Raw genomic sequence first — 13,607 nt, 5'->3', positions numbered from 1 at the left:
TCCGTGTGACGCTGATAGGCTTCTTTTTCTAAGTTTCGACTACTGTCATGTATTGAAGAACGTGCGATCACAGTTTCTTGCTCGGGACCTTGGCAATGGAGGGGAAGTGTCTGCAATATTTCTGAAGAAGCTGTACGAAATGCAGAAGGAATGGCTAGTAAAGCCAGTGAGGTGCTTGAGCAGAAAGCATGTCTACCCTAACAACATCGAGAAGATGAATGTGCAAAAGGCGGTGGAAGTGCTTTCTCCGGACGTGACTTCGGCACTTGAATTTCTTAAAGAACAAGCTGGGCACAGTTGCCACCCTATTTTTGCCGCTGGAGGACCAACCATCGTGTTCATGAAAAACATATACCGATGGTTCATCTTGCACGACACGAGCAACAAACTTCAGCATGTTCATCAAAGGTTCCCCGATGTTCGGCATTACGATGACCCTGATGACCAGCGCCTTGAATGGCTGGAAGTAACTTTTCCGGAGTACATGGAGAATCTCAAGAAGCAAGCAACGCATGCTCGTGGCTTCTTGACCACTGAAACCTACGAGGCACTTCTGCTGACAACGTATTCTACAGTTGCCTGCATTCGTTATTTGCTAAGAACAGAGAATTTTCTATTTGTTCTTACGCGGAAATTTAGCAGCGATCCGATTGAGTCGTTGTTTGGAACACTCCGGCGATCACTGGGCTGCAATGACCAGCTGGATGCCCGATCTGCAGTGAGTGGCTTGCAAAAGCTCCTAAAAACGGGTATTGCAGCTGCATCAGAAAACAGTAACGTGCTTCGCAGTGAAGAAGCTGGACAACACAACGGGGTTGTGGTTGCAAGGCAGCAGCAGACGCCAACGATTTCCGCCAAGCTGCCAGAGGAAGCTGTTCACGTGTTGGAGCGCTTGAAGCGGACAAATGTGCCAGCTAGACTTCCAACATTGCAGCTGTCAGCAGTTGTTTATGTTGGTGACTACATCGCACGCGTTGTTATGGAGCACATGAATTGTGAAGGTTGCTGTGCCGTTACAACGAAAGCTCTTGCCAACCAGCCACTCCAGCAGTTTGTTCGGCATCAAGACAGAGGCGGACTGCTCTATCCTTCGGACAAGCTGCTCTACGTCCTGGAAACCTTGCGGCAGTTTGTAGAAACGGCACTTCAAAAGGAGCCAAGGCTTCAAAAGCCCCTGAAAACACTGCTTGAAGCAGCTGTTCCAGCCGTGTCAAATTCAGCGCTACTGAAGTGCACTACGTCTGATAGCCAGCACCACAATGATCTAGCCGTGCTGGTTTGCACAAGATTCATTAGGCCACTCCTTGTCAACTATGCTTCTACAACCACGGATAAGAACGACGTTTATAAAACATTTTTCCAGAAGCCGCTATCACGAAAATATGTGAAACTGTAAGTCCGCAATCTCTCTGGGAATAGAGTTCGTGCCCCCATTAGCTCGCACTTTCAAAAGCCTCTGAATCATTATTTTTCACGTGCGCTGTCATTTATATGAACGGTGTACTACATATGCCAGTTTAAATAGAGTATGGAAATCGCATAACAGTACGCCGGTTTTGTCAATACTCAAATAAGCGTGAGGTGCGGTTGTGAACAAGCTTTAGGTATCGTTCAGGCTAGGTTCGCAGTAAGAATGCTTAGAACACGTACATCTAGTGGTACTTCAGACTGGAACACTCGATAAATGCAGAAAAACCACAAAAATACGCGTACCGCGATGCTCCCACGGCCGCACCCGCCGCACTTCCAGCTGACGTACCCCACCCCCTTCCCCCTACGTGAGTGGCGCCACAAGCGTGTTTAGCGGCGGAGCCGTGCAACTCCGCCGACGGTGCTCTCCTATTGTTGTGCCGGCGGCTTGACGGGCACAGAAAGTATAGAGGAGGCTATGCGCGTGCTCTCTCGCTGCCGTCTCCTTCGCTCGGCTCTGCAGTTTAGCCGCGCGCGCCCCCTCATAGCATCACCCCGTGCGTCGCACTTCCTCATACTCCCCTTCGGGGAAATGCGGGTTTTTTTCTTTTTTTTTTCGGGGGAGGAACAAGGCACCCGTGCGAAGTTTTCGGCGCCTTCAGGTAGCTACAGCATAGCCTACGACATTTAGTGGCTGCCTTGGTGCAATGCCATCCACGAAGAAACATCGACTGGACGGCTAAAGAATGCACCACTCATGCGTGTGTGCCACTGGACCTTCGAAACGCAGGGGGGAGGGGTTTCTTAGTGACGACGGAGAAAAGCTGCGAGGTCACGGGCAATATTGAAGGATGAAACGCAGGACGACCTCATTTGGGACAGATGCGAGTTTGAGAGGATGCAACGAGTAAAAAGGAGGAGAAGGACGAGGGCGAGAAATAACATTCTTGCCACCACGTGAAAGTGACAAAGGTTGTTTTTTGGTTCTGCCAATAAAAGCGAGTACTGCAGTTCAATAAAGGCAAGTAAGGCTGGAAACGTGCGAAAAAACAACAACGCGCTGTCCTTTTCCCCGCGTAATGGGCGCACCCGCGTTTTCCCACGAAGTCCTGGAAAACAAACAAAAAAACCTGCGGCCAGTAGACGAGTATATTAAAATGTTAAAACATGCCGCTGCTTGCCGCTTGGAGTAACCGACGCGCAGGACACCACAATGGCTCGCTTTCCGCGATATTTGCTGCTATCACTCGACGACATTGCTTTAACTGCATGTAACCACGGCATGTCCTTTAACTATCGATACTGTAACACGCTCATAACGCGTACTACATTATAGAAAGGCATTCGCTTTGCTTACGAAGTGGTATAGTGACACGCAGACATCCCAAGGGTTGCGGGCCACGTAGATATACTTTGCCTCTGGGTTTAGCTTTTCCAAGTGCAACGGCAGGTGAGTGCGAAGAGTACGCACTGGCCCGCTGGTCTTGTACTGCGATATGTCTGCGTAATACTCGACAGTACGGGCGCGTCGTAGGAATTCGTCGTAGTTGTCAATCGGCTCCCCTTCCTTGAGGATCAGCTGAATGATGTACTGGACCCAGTGCGTTCCGCTTCTGAGGTACGAAACCTGCAATAGGTCCCCTTTCTGCGCCACGAATTGTAGACCATTCCTGATGGTTTCCGGAGTTGCAAGGGGGCACCTTGGTTCGCCGTCGATGATTTGCGCGTATGGCTGGAGTCGCTTGAGAGCCATTTTACTTCAGGCTAAACTTGTAAACACCTTTCAATGCTCCTGCGAAAATTACAATAAAAAACGAAGAGAAAAAAAAAACACAGGACTTATCAGGATACCGTTCTTTGTAATCTACAAAATGTCACTAACCAAAAAGAAAATTTCGCTGGCAAATGAGACTGCCTGTGGGCTAACTTGATGATCATAAAATCACAGTCCTTTCAAATGGGAAAGGATTGCTTACAGTTTAGAAACTTAAAGCAGCACTAGCATGCAAAAGAAACGACTAACGCGCGCTTAGGGAGCACGACAAAGTAGTAGTCAATGGTTAGCCAAACCGCCCTTACACAACACTCGGGGAATGTTGGTCACCCAGTGTCATCAATGATGCGAGTGCATGCCGGTAGTGGTAGTGCCACGTTATATCTCATACCACTGATATTATGTTATGCATGCTTATAGAAATATATTACTGCGACGAAAACTATGCCATTGAAGCCTTTCCATTATATCATCGGGTTCATTACACGTCACTCTGTACATACTGGACCTTTCTAAAGCAGGCATACACATTCTGAAAGATTCTTCAGTGATCACACGACCCCAATGGATTCACGACGTACGTATCATATATTTTGGGCCATTCACATTGTGATACAGACGACATGTATATCAGAAACATTAGTGAGGCCCAAGCCTTAGATGCCTCATGAAACGCGAAACGTGACTGTCGGCACCAACACGAGTCATTCAAAAAACACTACGTGATGACGACATCAAATACGTCACCATCACGTCACATGCCACCAGAAATGTGACGTCATCGTGACGTAACTACGGCGTCGTCACAGGTGGAGTTGTACGTAACGCGTTACAAGTAATCGATTACTCGTAATCAATTACACTTTCTTGTAATTGATCGCCGGTAATCCAATACCTTTTTCTTCCAAGATCAAGTTGTAACCAGTCTTCTACCTCAATTCCCATCCCGAAATATATGCGACCACTCTGTAGGGGCACCAGTCCTGTGAGTCCTGTAAGACAGGGTGTCACTAACAGCCTCACATTTTTAGCTTTTTTCATTGGCTTTACCTGACACGCCTTACCCGAGCGCCAGCGACAGCGAAGCGTGACGCTTCATAGAGGACTGCGCAGCTACGAGCTGGTGCGCAAGGTGTTGCTACGCTATAAGGCCGCCCTTCCCTTCAGTGCATGCAATGAGAAAGTGTTCAGTGTAGCAGCTGACCTCTTAACGAGGAAACGTGGAAGAATAAGCGACGACAACTTTGAAAAACAGCTCTTGAAAGTTAACAGCGTGCAACACTATATCACAGAAGCCACAGTAAGCCTCCCAACCTTCACGCAAGCCTCCAGCCTTCTCTCTACCATGCAAGACGCAGTAGTTGGTTGTAGTTTGAGTAAACGTGTTATTGTGTCACGGCAATAATCTTTTGAAGGAAAGTAACGCAAGAATAATCGACTACCCTTACAAAAATATTTGGTAAGATTAAGTTCACGGTCTAAAGACAATTGTTGCTATAACCTACCAACAATCAAAAGAGTGTCTACCAACTGTCTTTAGACGTCTGTACCAACAATCAATCAACGCTGTGGCTGCAATTGGCCACCAACTTTGAACAGACTCATGTTCATAGGCTGTCTGGTGACCTCGTAGTAACGCCCTATCAACAATGTTCAACAGACACCCTAGTAACATTCTCTCAATAGAAAGACTGTCCATGAACAGTCTGTTAACCATCTAGTAACCTGTGTCTTAATACACTCTGCTAGCAGTTGGTTACAATAATATTATTGAAGCATGCTCATACACTGTCTGTTAAGGATTTGTTTTCTAATCTACGGGGTTTAACGTCCCACAGCGACGACGCCGTGTGGAGGGCTCTGGATAACGTCGACCACTTCGGATTCACTAACGTCCATTGACTGCGCGCAGTACACGCGCCTGTAGCATTTCTTCTCCGCCGAAATGCGACCGCCACAGCCAACATCGAACACTCGTCTTTCACATCAGCAGTCCAGCACCTTGACTAAGTCAGCGCGGCGGTTACGAACACTGCCTACAAACCCATACCTTTCGGCAACATGCGTGTGCGGTATGTCACCGTATGTGTGAACGTACACAGGCGTCCACTGTTAAAGGGAACATCGGAGCGTGTGGCAGCAGCTCGGCGCCACCGCCGGCCGTCGGCTGCAACGAGATTCGCGCAGACGCAGTGAGCACCGTGCCCAGTGCTCTTTCGTCGCGTCAGCGGTTCGCTTCGCGACGATTCGCAGCGCGGAAGCAGACGGCAGCAGACAACGAAAGAGCACGACTCACAGCGTGCACTGCGCCTGCGCGAAACTCGTTGCAGCCGCTGGCCGGCGGTGGCGCCGAGCTGCCTCCACACGCTCCGATGTTCCCTTTAACAGTGGACGCCTGTGTACATGTGCTTGTAGAAGGCAATATTAATGAGCACTAACAGACAATAATGCCAAGGCAATATAGGGGATGTTATTAATAGTAAATGTAAGATAAATGTGAAGAAAGAAAAGTGGACGAAAAGATAACTTGCCGCGGGCAGGGATCGAACCTGCGACCTTCGAATAACGCGTCCGATGCTCTACCAACTGAGCTACCGCGGCGGCTATCCCCCCGTCCACTTTATGGGGTATATATGTACATTTAAACGTGGGAGTGCCAGTCTGCGCCACCAGTAGCCATGACGGCGAGTGTGGAACACTCGCCGTCATGGCTAGCAGCTTGAAGCAGAAAGGTGATTGTGCTAGTGAGCACTGTTGATCATGGGGATAAGGGAAGACTGAACAAGGAAGGAATGATACGCCTTCCCCTCCCTGAGTCGTATGTCGCTAGCAATATACAGTGCGTGCCCACTTATTTGTATCAGCACATCAATTCATGAAAGGGCTTCGGTGCGGGAGCCTTTCTCATATAAAGCCGATGCATGCGTACATGCAACGAGGACCTGCATGGATACCATTTTATTGCATCTGTGTATGCGCTCGTCGGCACGTGCAGAATTATATGTGAAGACATATGCGTTTTGGGGATGGGAAAGTGCGGAGAGGTTTAATGTTCGATGACATCGTATCCCTAGCTAAAGCTAAATCATCTTTTGAAGGTGCATTTAAAATAGTACTTATAAATGAGGCCTTCAGTGGGTATTTAGAATAGTCTTTATACGTCAATAAGAATTCCTTCAGACGGTCTACATAAAATAGTCTTTATACAAAAGTAATAAGGAGGTCTTTAGATGGTCTACATAAAATAGTCTTTATGCAAAAGTAAGGAGGAGGTCTTTAGACGGTCTATTGACAAAGGTTACTAGATCTCAAATGTTAATAGACGGTCACCCATGTCAATAGATGGTTACTAGGTGGTCTACCCAATGTTATTAGCCATTTCTGTAAGGGGTATTTAGGATTGTCTTTATACGTCAGTAAGAAGGAGGCCTTCAGACGGTATACATTAAATAATCTTTATAAAAAGGTAAGAAGGAGGCCTTTAGATGGTCTACATAAAATAGTCTTTATACAAAAGTAAGAAGCAGGTCTTTAGACGGTCTATTGACAATTGTTACTAGATCGCAAATGTTACTAGACGGTCACCAATGTCAATAGATGGTTACTAGGTGGTCTACTCAATGGTACTAGCCATTTTTATAAGGGTACATTTCTACAATTGCTCAGCTACTTTTCCTGGGCGGTAATTGATTACTGCAATCAATTGCATATTAAAGGAAGAAACTGTAATTGTAATCGCCTACTTATTCATGGCGAGGCTCATCGCGTGGAAAAGTGGGCACAGAGAGGAAGACACGGGACAGGCGCAACGGCGCACAATGCGCCTGACCCGTGTCTTCTTCTCTTTGTTCAGTTTTCCACGCGCTAAGCCTCGCCATGAAACTATACCAGCTCGCCCTGTACACAACTTTAGTTCGGTTATTTATTTTATCTAGCGTGTACAAATCTGATCATAGGACACCTTCGTTTGGGACGATCCCAAGCGATTGGGAAGTTAGGACGATCCCGGAGCCCCGGCGAAGTTACATGAGGTGCAGAAAGCTGCCAGTGCCTCGAATTCCGGAGGCACTGCAGAATCATGTTTGGGTGCTGCAAGATTTGGCGGAAGGGGGGCGAAGGCGAATGATCAACAGAATCGGGCGATGAGAACAAGAATATGCAATAGCCGGATCCAACGCAGCCTACTTTCTCATGTTTTGCTTACAAAAATATAAAATAAGAAGAAGGTGGCTCTTGCCATCGAGCCGTCTTAGGCAAATGCGAAACGGACTGTGCGAGTTTTGTCATAAAATGTCAGCCTGCCTTGCCCTTCACGCACGTCCCGTGGAGGAAGTTCTGTTGTATAGTATGATCATGAATCTGCCTTCATCATGTCAGAACATCACCTTATCACGTATGTCTTGACGTGCGCGACATGCATGACATGCAATTCATGCATGTTATTCCCCTATGCGGATTATAAGAGCAAGACAATTTTGCCGCTGCTGAGGAATTGCGTCAAAGGGGAGATTTAAGTGGAGAAATTCCGGACATGCCCTCTCCGTATATTAGCGCGGCCCGGCGAAACGCCCGTAGCACACGATTTGTTCTCAGGCAACGTAAGTCCGCGATAGCGCGCACATTAGCTAAGTCGGGAAGCGTACCGTGCTTCGACACGAGGTGACTGATAATAGGGAACTTCCGGGAAGCGAAGCGGCACTTCTTGAGATTGAGTTGGAGTCCAGCATTCTGACATATTTCAGGCGCACAAGATGCACGAGGAAGTCCGCCGGAAAGGCGACAATGTATTCAAATTGTAATACGCAGAGAGAAGAATATCAAAAGGAAGAACCAGGCGAGACATAAAGAGAGTCCTTTCAAATAGGGCTTGCTGTTTTAAACTACAACTTTATACGCGTACACGGGCCACCAGGCATGCTTGTAAGCAAAGAAGTTATTTTAAGACGTTCGTTATCAGAATGGTTGACAGTAGGGGTGCTAATGCGTTGAGGGCCTCACATCAAAATATTGTAAACCTCAGTTATCACTCTTGCGATCTTGTCACGCATGAGGCATGCAATGGTGCATGGGCTGAACAAAGGTTCACAAGCGCAGGATTTACAATGAATTGCCAGCTACCACTCACAATACCTCTTGAGATTGTTATTCGGTGCTCTAAGTCTACAATTGGTACAGGTGCTGGTTTCACGGATCTACTTGTTACCACAAGAAAGGGGAATTCTATAAACAATATCGCGTGTGCAGAGAACGAAGGCGGCCCTTTGTTTTCACGCATCGTATGTCTGTTACCGCCGTCGTTATGATCGCAGATCCGCAGAAATTTCTGAAACGCTGAAGAAACGTTTTACATGCAACAATCAACAGTCCCAAATCCCCCCATTTTAAACAAAAATATTATGTAGGCAGCCAAGACCTAGGCGGCCAATATCGTCTCGGCGATACAAGCTGCGCTAAACTAACTCTACTAGTTCTTTAAAGTGTAGGCGCATAGCAGAAGCCAAAGCGCATGACAGAATTCGTATTATCCGTGAGGTGTATCAAAAACAGCCTTACTTACTGCGTCTTTGCTTGAGATTCCATTGTTGCTTAGTTTTCAACCCTCGGTACTGTATGTTCTCTTCGTTTGTTTTCTTGGAAAAATATGTCACCGTAATTGATACTAAGGGCGGGGGGGGGGGCGAGTTTGTTGTCCCTGTAGATGCTCCCGCAGGACAACGGCGATTGCTTTCGTTATTTAATTGTTTAAGCGGCAGACAGCACTGGTCATGACCTCGCAACTTTCTCGCTCTGCCTGCTGGCACGATCATTGCATTCGTTCTTCGCATCTTTGCACATCGGCAGCGTGTCGTAGCTCCACGTGACAATCTACCAGGTCTGCATCGGCGCGATATGGGAGGCGGCATGTCGGGGCTGCCCTCGCGGACTTTTCAGACGCGCAGGCATGTGTGAGCGGCAAGCTAAGTGCCGCCATAGCTTTCGAGTGACGCTACGTTACAGTTTTAGGTATTCGAGGAGCGAAAAATTCCTTTCTCGATTTTTCGAACTTTTTGATTTTACGAAATAACTGGAGCGCAATTACAACTTCGTTCATTCGAAATTCAACAGTATATACTACGTTAGCGAGACATCCACGAGAGCTCCCAGGTGATAGATAGATAGATAGATAGATAGATAGATAGATAGATAGATAGATAGATAGATAGATAGATAGATAGATAGATAGATAGATAGATAGATAGATAGATAGATAGATAGATAGATAGATAGATAGATAGATAGATAGATAGTATTTGGTTTGCTCAAAATTATTTTAAAAGCGTGAGGCAGACACGTTGATAGTTTACAACAAGTAGTTATTATCGCAAGTAGAGCAACGATCGCAAGCTCTGCGTTATCGACATCGTGTTTAAGATAAAGTGGTCAGAATTACCTGCTAATACTTGCGATTTTGCCGGTGAAAACGCCCTAGGCTTTCGCTTGTGAGCGCTTTTCGATGCCGCCGTTGCCGGCCGCTAACTGTAGCTTCTGAGACGCACGCACTATACAGCGCGAGGCTTGTGATGCATGAACGTTTACACAATGTAGAGGTAACTGTGGAGCAAGGATAAACCTCGTTTATCGGTCTGCGGTGCCTGTGTTTCTTTTAATTGAAACGCTACACTTAATAGTAACGTTAGGACAAGCTGCGGAGCAATGGTCAACCCCGTTTATCTGTCTCCGACGTCTGTGTTTGCTTTAATTCACACGCTACATTTAATAGTAACGTGAGGACATTCTTCTTTCCATGCTATCTCTCTCCCACGAGGCAGTTGCGTGATAGCGGTCCGGTCATGGGAGAAGAGGAAAACAGACGCGTTGCCAGGCGTCAGTCTGGCAGACGTCAGTGCACGTGTTTGCTCGGGCACGTCAGAGTATCGGATACGCGAAGGATGACAGCCTCGCTAGGAGTACGCAGGACATGTGAACGCGCTTCTTAGGACTTCTACCACAGGCCGGAACTTCACAACATATCGTCTGCGGTAACACCTTCAGGCGTACACGCCAGAAAAGCGTGCTGCCGTTTCACACTTTTCAGGGTCTCCGCAACAGCGATCCTTCACCCGAGGACACTCTTTCCTACTGGTGTTACGGCAGATTTGGTGCTTTTTGACGCGGAATCTTCGAGGTCATCTTCAAGGCCGGCTGCTCCTAGTAGCGAATGCGCGCTCTTCTTGTAGTGAGCTTGTTCTGTACATGACCAGCGGAGGAACGAGCTCCTGCTAGCCCTACCGTACCTTGGGCCTCCCGACAGACACTCAAGCGCACCTCCCCTTTCGGAGTGCCATCAGGGCTCTGCACTTGAGCGCCTCGTCGAGTACCCACGGATGATCCAGGGCCAAGTTTTTATCACAAAACACGTGTAACTCCGCTTGCGTTTGCTCTGCACTCGTTCACAGCTGCAATGCCGCAGCGAAAGTTCAAACTCTGGGAAGTTTGGAGCCCTTTATAGGCTGCTTCAACGGCTCTGGACAAGATCACGAAGACCGAGGTAGGCTTACTGCAGTGTATGGACGAAGGTCTTGATCGCACATTGGCCTCCGATACTAAAGCCTACACAACATTCTGCAAAACAGCCTTCACCTTGGTATTCCACCGAGAATCACTCCATTCCTCAGTGTGTGTAGCCTAAAATGGCCTCTATTGCTCACATTTACGGACCACAAGAGCGCCTGCGCCAGCATCAAAGAAAGCCCAAGTGACACTACCAGATTTGCGATAAAGCCCAAATTTGATGAAACACTGCCTCTTTAGTCTTTGCGAAACCAAGACAACATACATTTCGCTCGTGATAACCAGGTTTTCAAAATTTAAACATCAGCCAACATTTTGCGATAGCTACGCTAACATGTAGGGGTCAGCCGCTCTGTTGTAAACCGGTTAGGAGCTGAAGTAGAGATGCACGACGGAAGCACAAATGCGCATGAGAAAAACTCACCAGTATGTAGAAGCAATTCTGTAGAGCGGTGAACAGCGGCTGCCACTATCGTGGATGGCTGCACCCAACTCTTCTTGAAAACAATGGCTTGCTAGACACCTTCTGCCACATTCTGTAACGAACCATCGCGATGCCCGGTTCGTGACCAAAGCAAAGAACAAGAAACGCAGCAACATTCACAACAGATCATATTAAGTGCCCTATGAAATGGTTAATCAACTGCCATGCGGAATGGTTGGATGACTCTGCACTCCGCCTGGACTTCGGCCAAGGGTTGCTGACCCATGTCGACTTCATCGGCTCGCTGGACGGGTCAGAGTTGGTACCACAGGTCCGAGCTGCGCAACGCAAAGTCTCTGCACGCGCGGAGGCCGTCGCTGTTTGATGTTGCATCACTTTATTGTGTATTATACCTGGACATTCTCATAGGTTATGCTATATGGTGGCTCTAGAGTGGCAATGGCGCACTTGTCTGCTGTGTATAAATCTATGTGCATTATCTGCATGCTGGCTTGGCTCGGGTAGGACTGGGTTTGTAACTGCCGCCATTCAATAGACTGTGTCTTGCCTAATTTTGGTTGAAGCGGTAGGAATGCACGCTTCTTTGCAATCAATGGTCTTCTGTAATTTTGTGCAATGTGGACATCGTTTCCTCCCACTCCCACTCACCTGCAGTCTATGAGGCGGGGCTATCCGAGGCTCAGTCCGTACGCCCTCGAGCTACGCGGCGCACCACCTCATTACTATCGTCTGGTAGTGTGTGAGCAGGTGTGCAGATTACATGGGCGCTTTTTTGTTTTTACCTAGATGTTCTCTCTCATTCCTACCATATGCTTTTTTTATATTTTTTTAGGTTTTCAGACAACTCGCACTGGCGCTTCCAATATTAATAATAATAATCATTCAATCAATCATTTATTTATTTAACGTGCCCAGCAACAGTCGTAAGGTCTTTGTGCAAGTGCACGTAAGTATAGAACAATAAAAAATAAACAATACAGTACAGACAGTCCTCAGAGGAAAACGCAAATAAAAAGAGCAAAAACCTATAGGCAATAAGAAGTTATAAAAAAATCACAAGCATATCCACGAAGGGAATGATGATGAAGGAGCTTGTTCCAGAGGGTAAACCCGGTAAACCGTGAACCCTCTGTCCATCTGCTCAATCATCATCATATAAAGAAGTGACACGAGAGTTCTTGTGGTGTGATTGTATGTACACAATATACACACAATGTTTATATTTACATATCGATACACTATATACACAACTTTACGTATTGATGCAGTATATACACTTTGTTCAAGAGCTTATTTACGAATCACATAAGCTCGGGGAAACGTTTTCCTTTTAGTATAATGGCGTTGTGCCTCGGTGCTGGTAGTGGCTCGTGCTTGCTGTCGGCGATGGCGTCTCTCTTCGGCCTCGCGAGCTCTCACCGCAGGGTCTTGGCGACGAGCCCGCGCTGCTGCCTTGGCTTCTTCGGGTTCATGATGAGTAGCGCTGGCGAAGTGCACTGAGTGATGTCTGGCAAAAGGGAAAGGAAGCGCGCCAAGAGCAAGCGCTATCTAAGGCGCGACCCTCTAGCCGTCCCCTATTAAACTAGAGCACGCGCCCAGAGCGAAGCTGCCTGAGCCGCGGCGCGCCATCTAGTGAGCGCTCTTGAATCGACGGAGAGCACAGCTGTGCCTCTAGCGGGAGCAATGAGAACTTTTGTACATGGCAGGAGTGACGAGAGACTACCCCCCAGCAAAAGGGTCAAGCTCCTAAAGGAAAAGAATACAATAAGACAACACGAGAAATACTGAACGGAAATGAAAGATAACATTGCATATACACAACTATGCGGAAGGCTGGCTGAAAGACGGAGCAGAGAATGTGTACATTATGCAAGAATCTGTTAAGGAAATGCAATCCTTGGATGAAAACAATTACTGCGGACTATGAAAAACGTCAAGATCAAGGAAATTAACATTACAGAGACTTTGTGTTCTGTGAACGGTAGAGTGTTGTAAGGAGCAGGCGGGTACATGAAGCGGTCTACTCTGACTAATATACGCGGAATTCCAAAATTAATATAATTGAGAAGTATAGGACAGGGTGTGATACCGTGAGCTATCTTGTACAGAAATAACAGGTCAGCGTGATTTCATCAGCAGAAAAGTGATGGCCATGATAATAATCCAACATCACTTGAACGATATCTACAGTCATTTCTAGATTTCTAGCGAAGCGATGGTATAGATGCTCAGGATATATTTTTCCAGGCTCGTTCACCGGTGTTACCGCTGGATTGAGCAATGCTATTACAGATCACAGAAGTATACTGAAGTTGAGGATGACATACTGCGGTGTACAAAATGTGAAAGGCTATAGGAAGACTGAATCTTCGACATATAATCAATCATTTAATCAATCAATCAATCAATCAATCAATCAATCAATCA

At 47.0% G+C, this 13,607-nt stretch overlaps 1 non-coding gene across 1 annotated transcript; it reads right to left on the bottom strand.

Moving 5' to 3' along the window:
* Window positions 1–5,712: 5,712 nt before the first annotated feature.
* Window positions 5,713–5,785, bottom strand: Trnat-cgu (transfer RNA threonine (anticodon CGU)). The gene has a single exon. It is a non-coding gene; the product is annotated as a tRNA-Thr (tRNA).
* Window positions 5,786–13,607: the final 7,822 nt, after the last annotated feature.

The sequence above is a fragment of the Rhipicephalus sanguineus genome, chromosome 6 (genome assembly GCF_013339695.2).
Source record: "Rhipicephalus sanguineus isolate Rsan-2018 chromosome 6, BIME_Rsan_1.4, whole genome shotgun sequence".
Lineage (NCBI taxonomy): Eukaryota > Metazoa > Arthropoda > Arachnida > Ixodida > Ixodidae > Rhipicephalus > Rhipicephalus sanguineus.
This window is presented reverse-complemented; position numbering and strand designations above follow the sequence as displayed.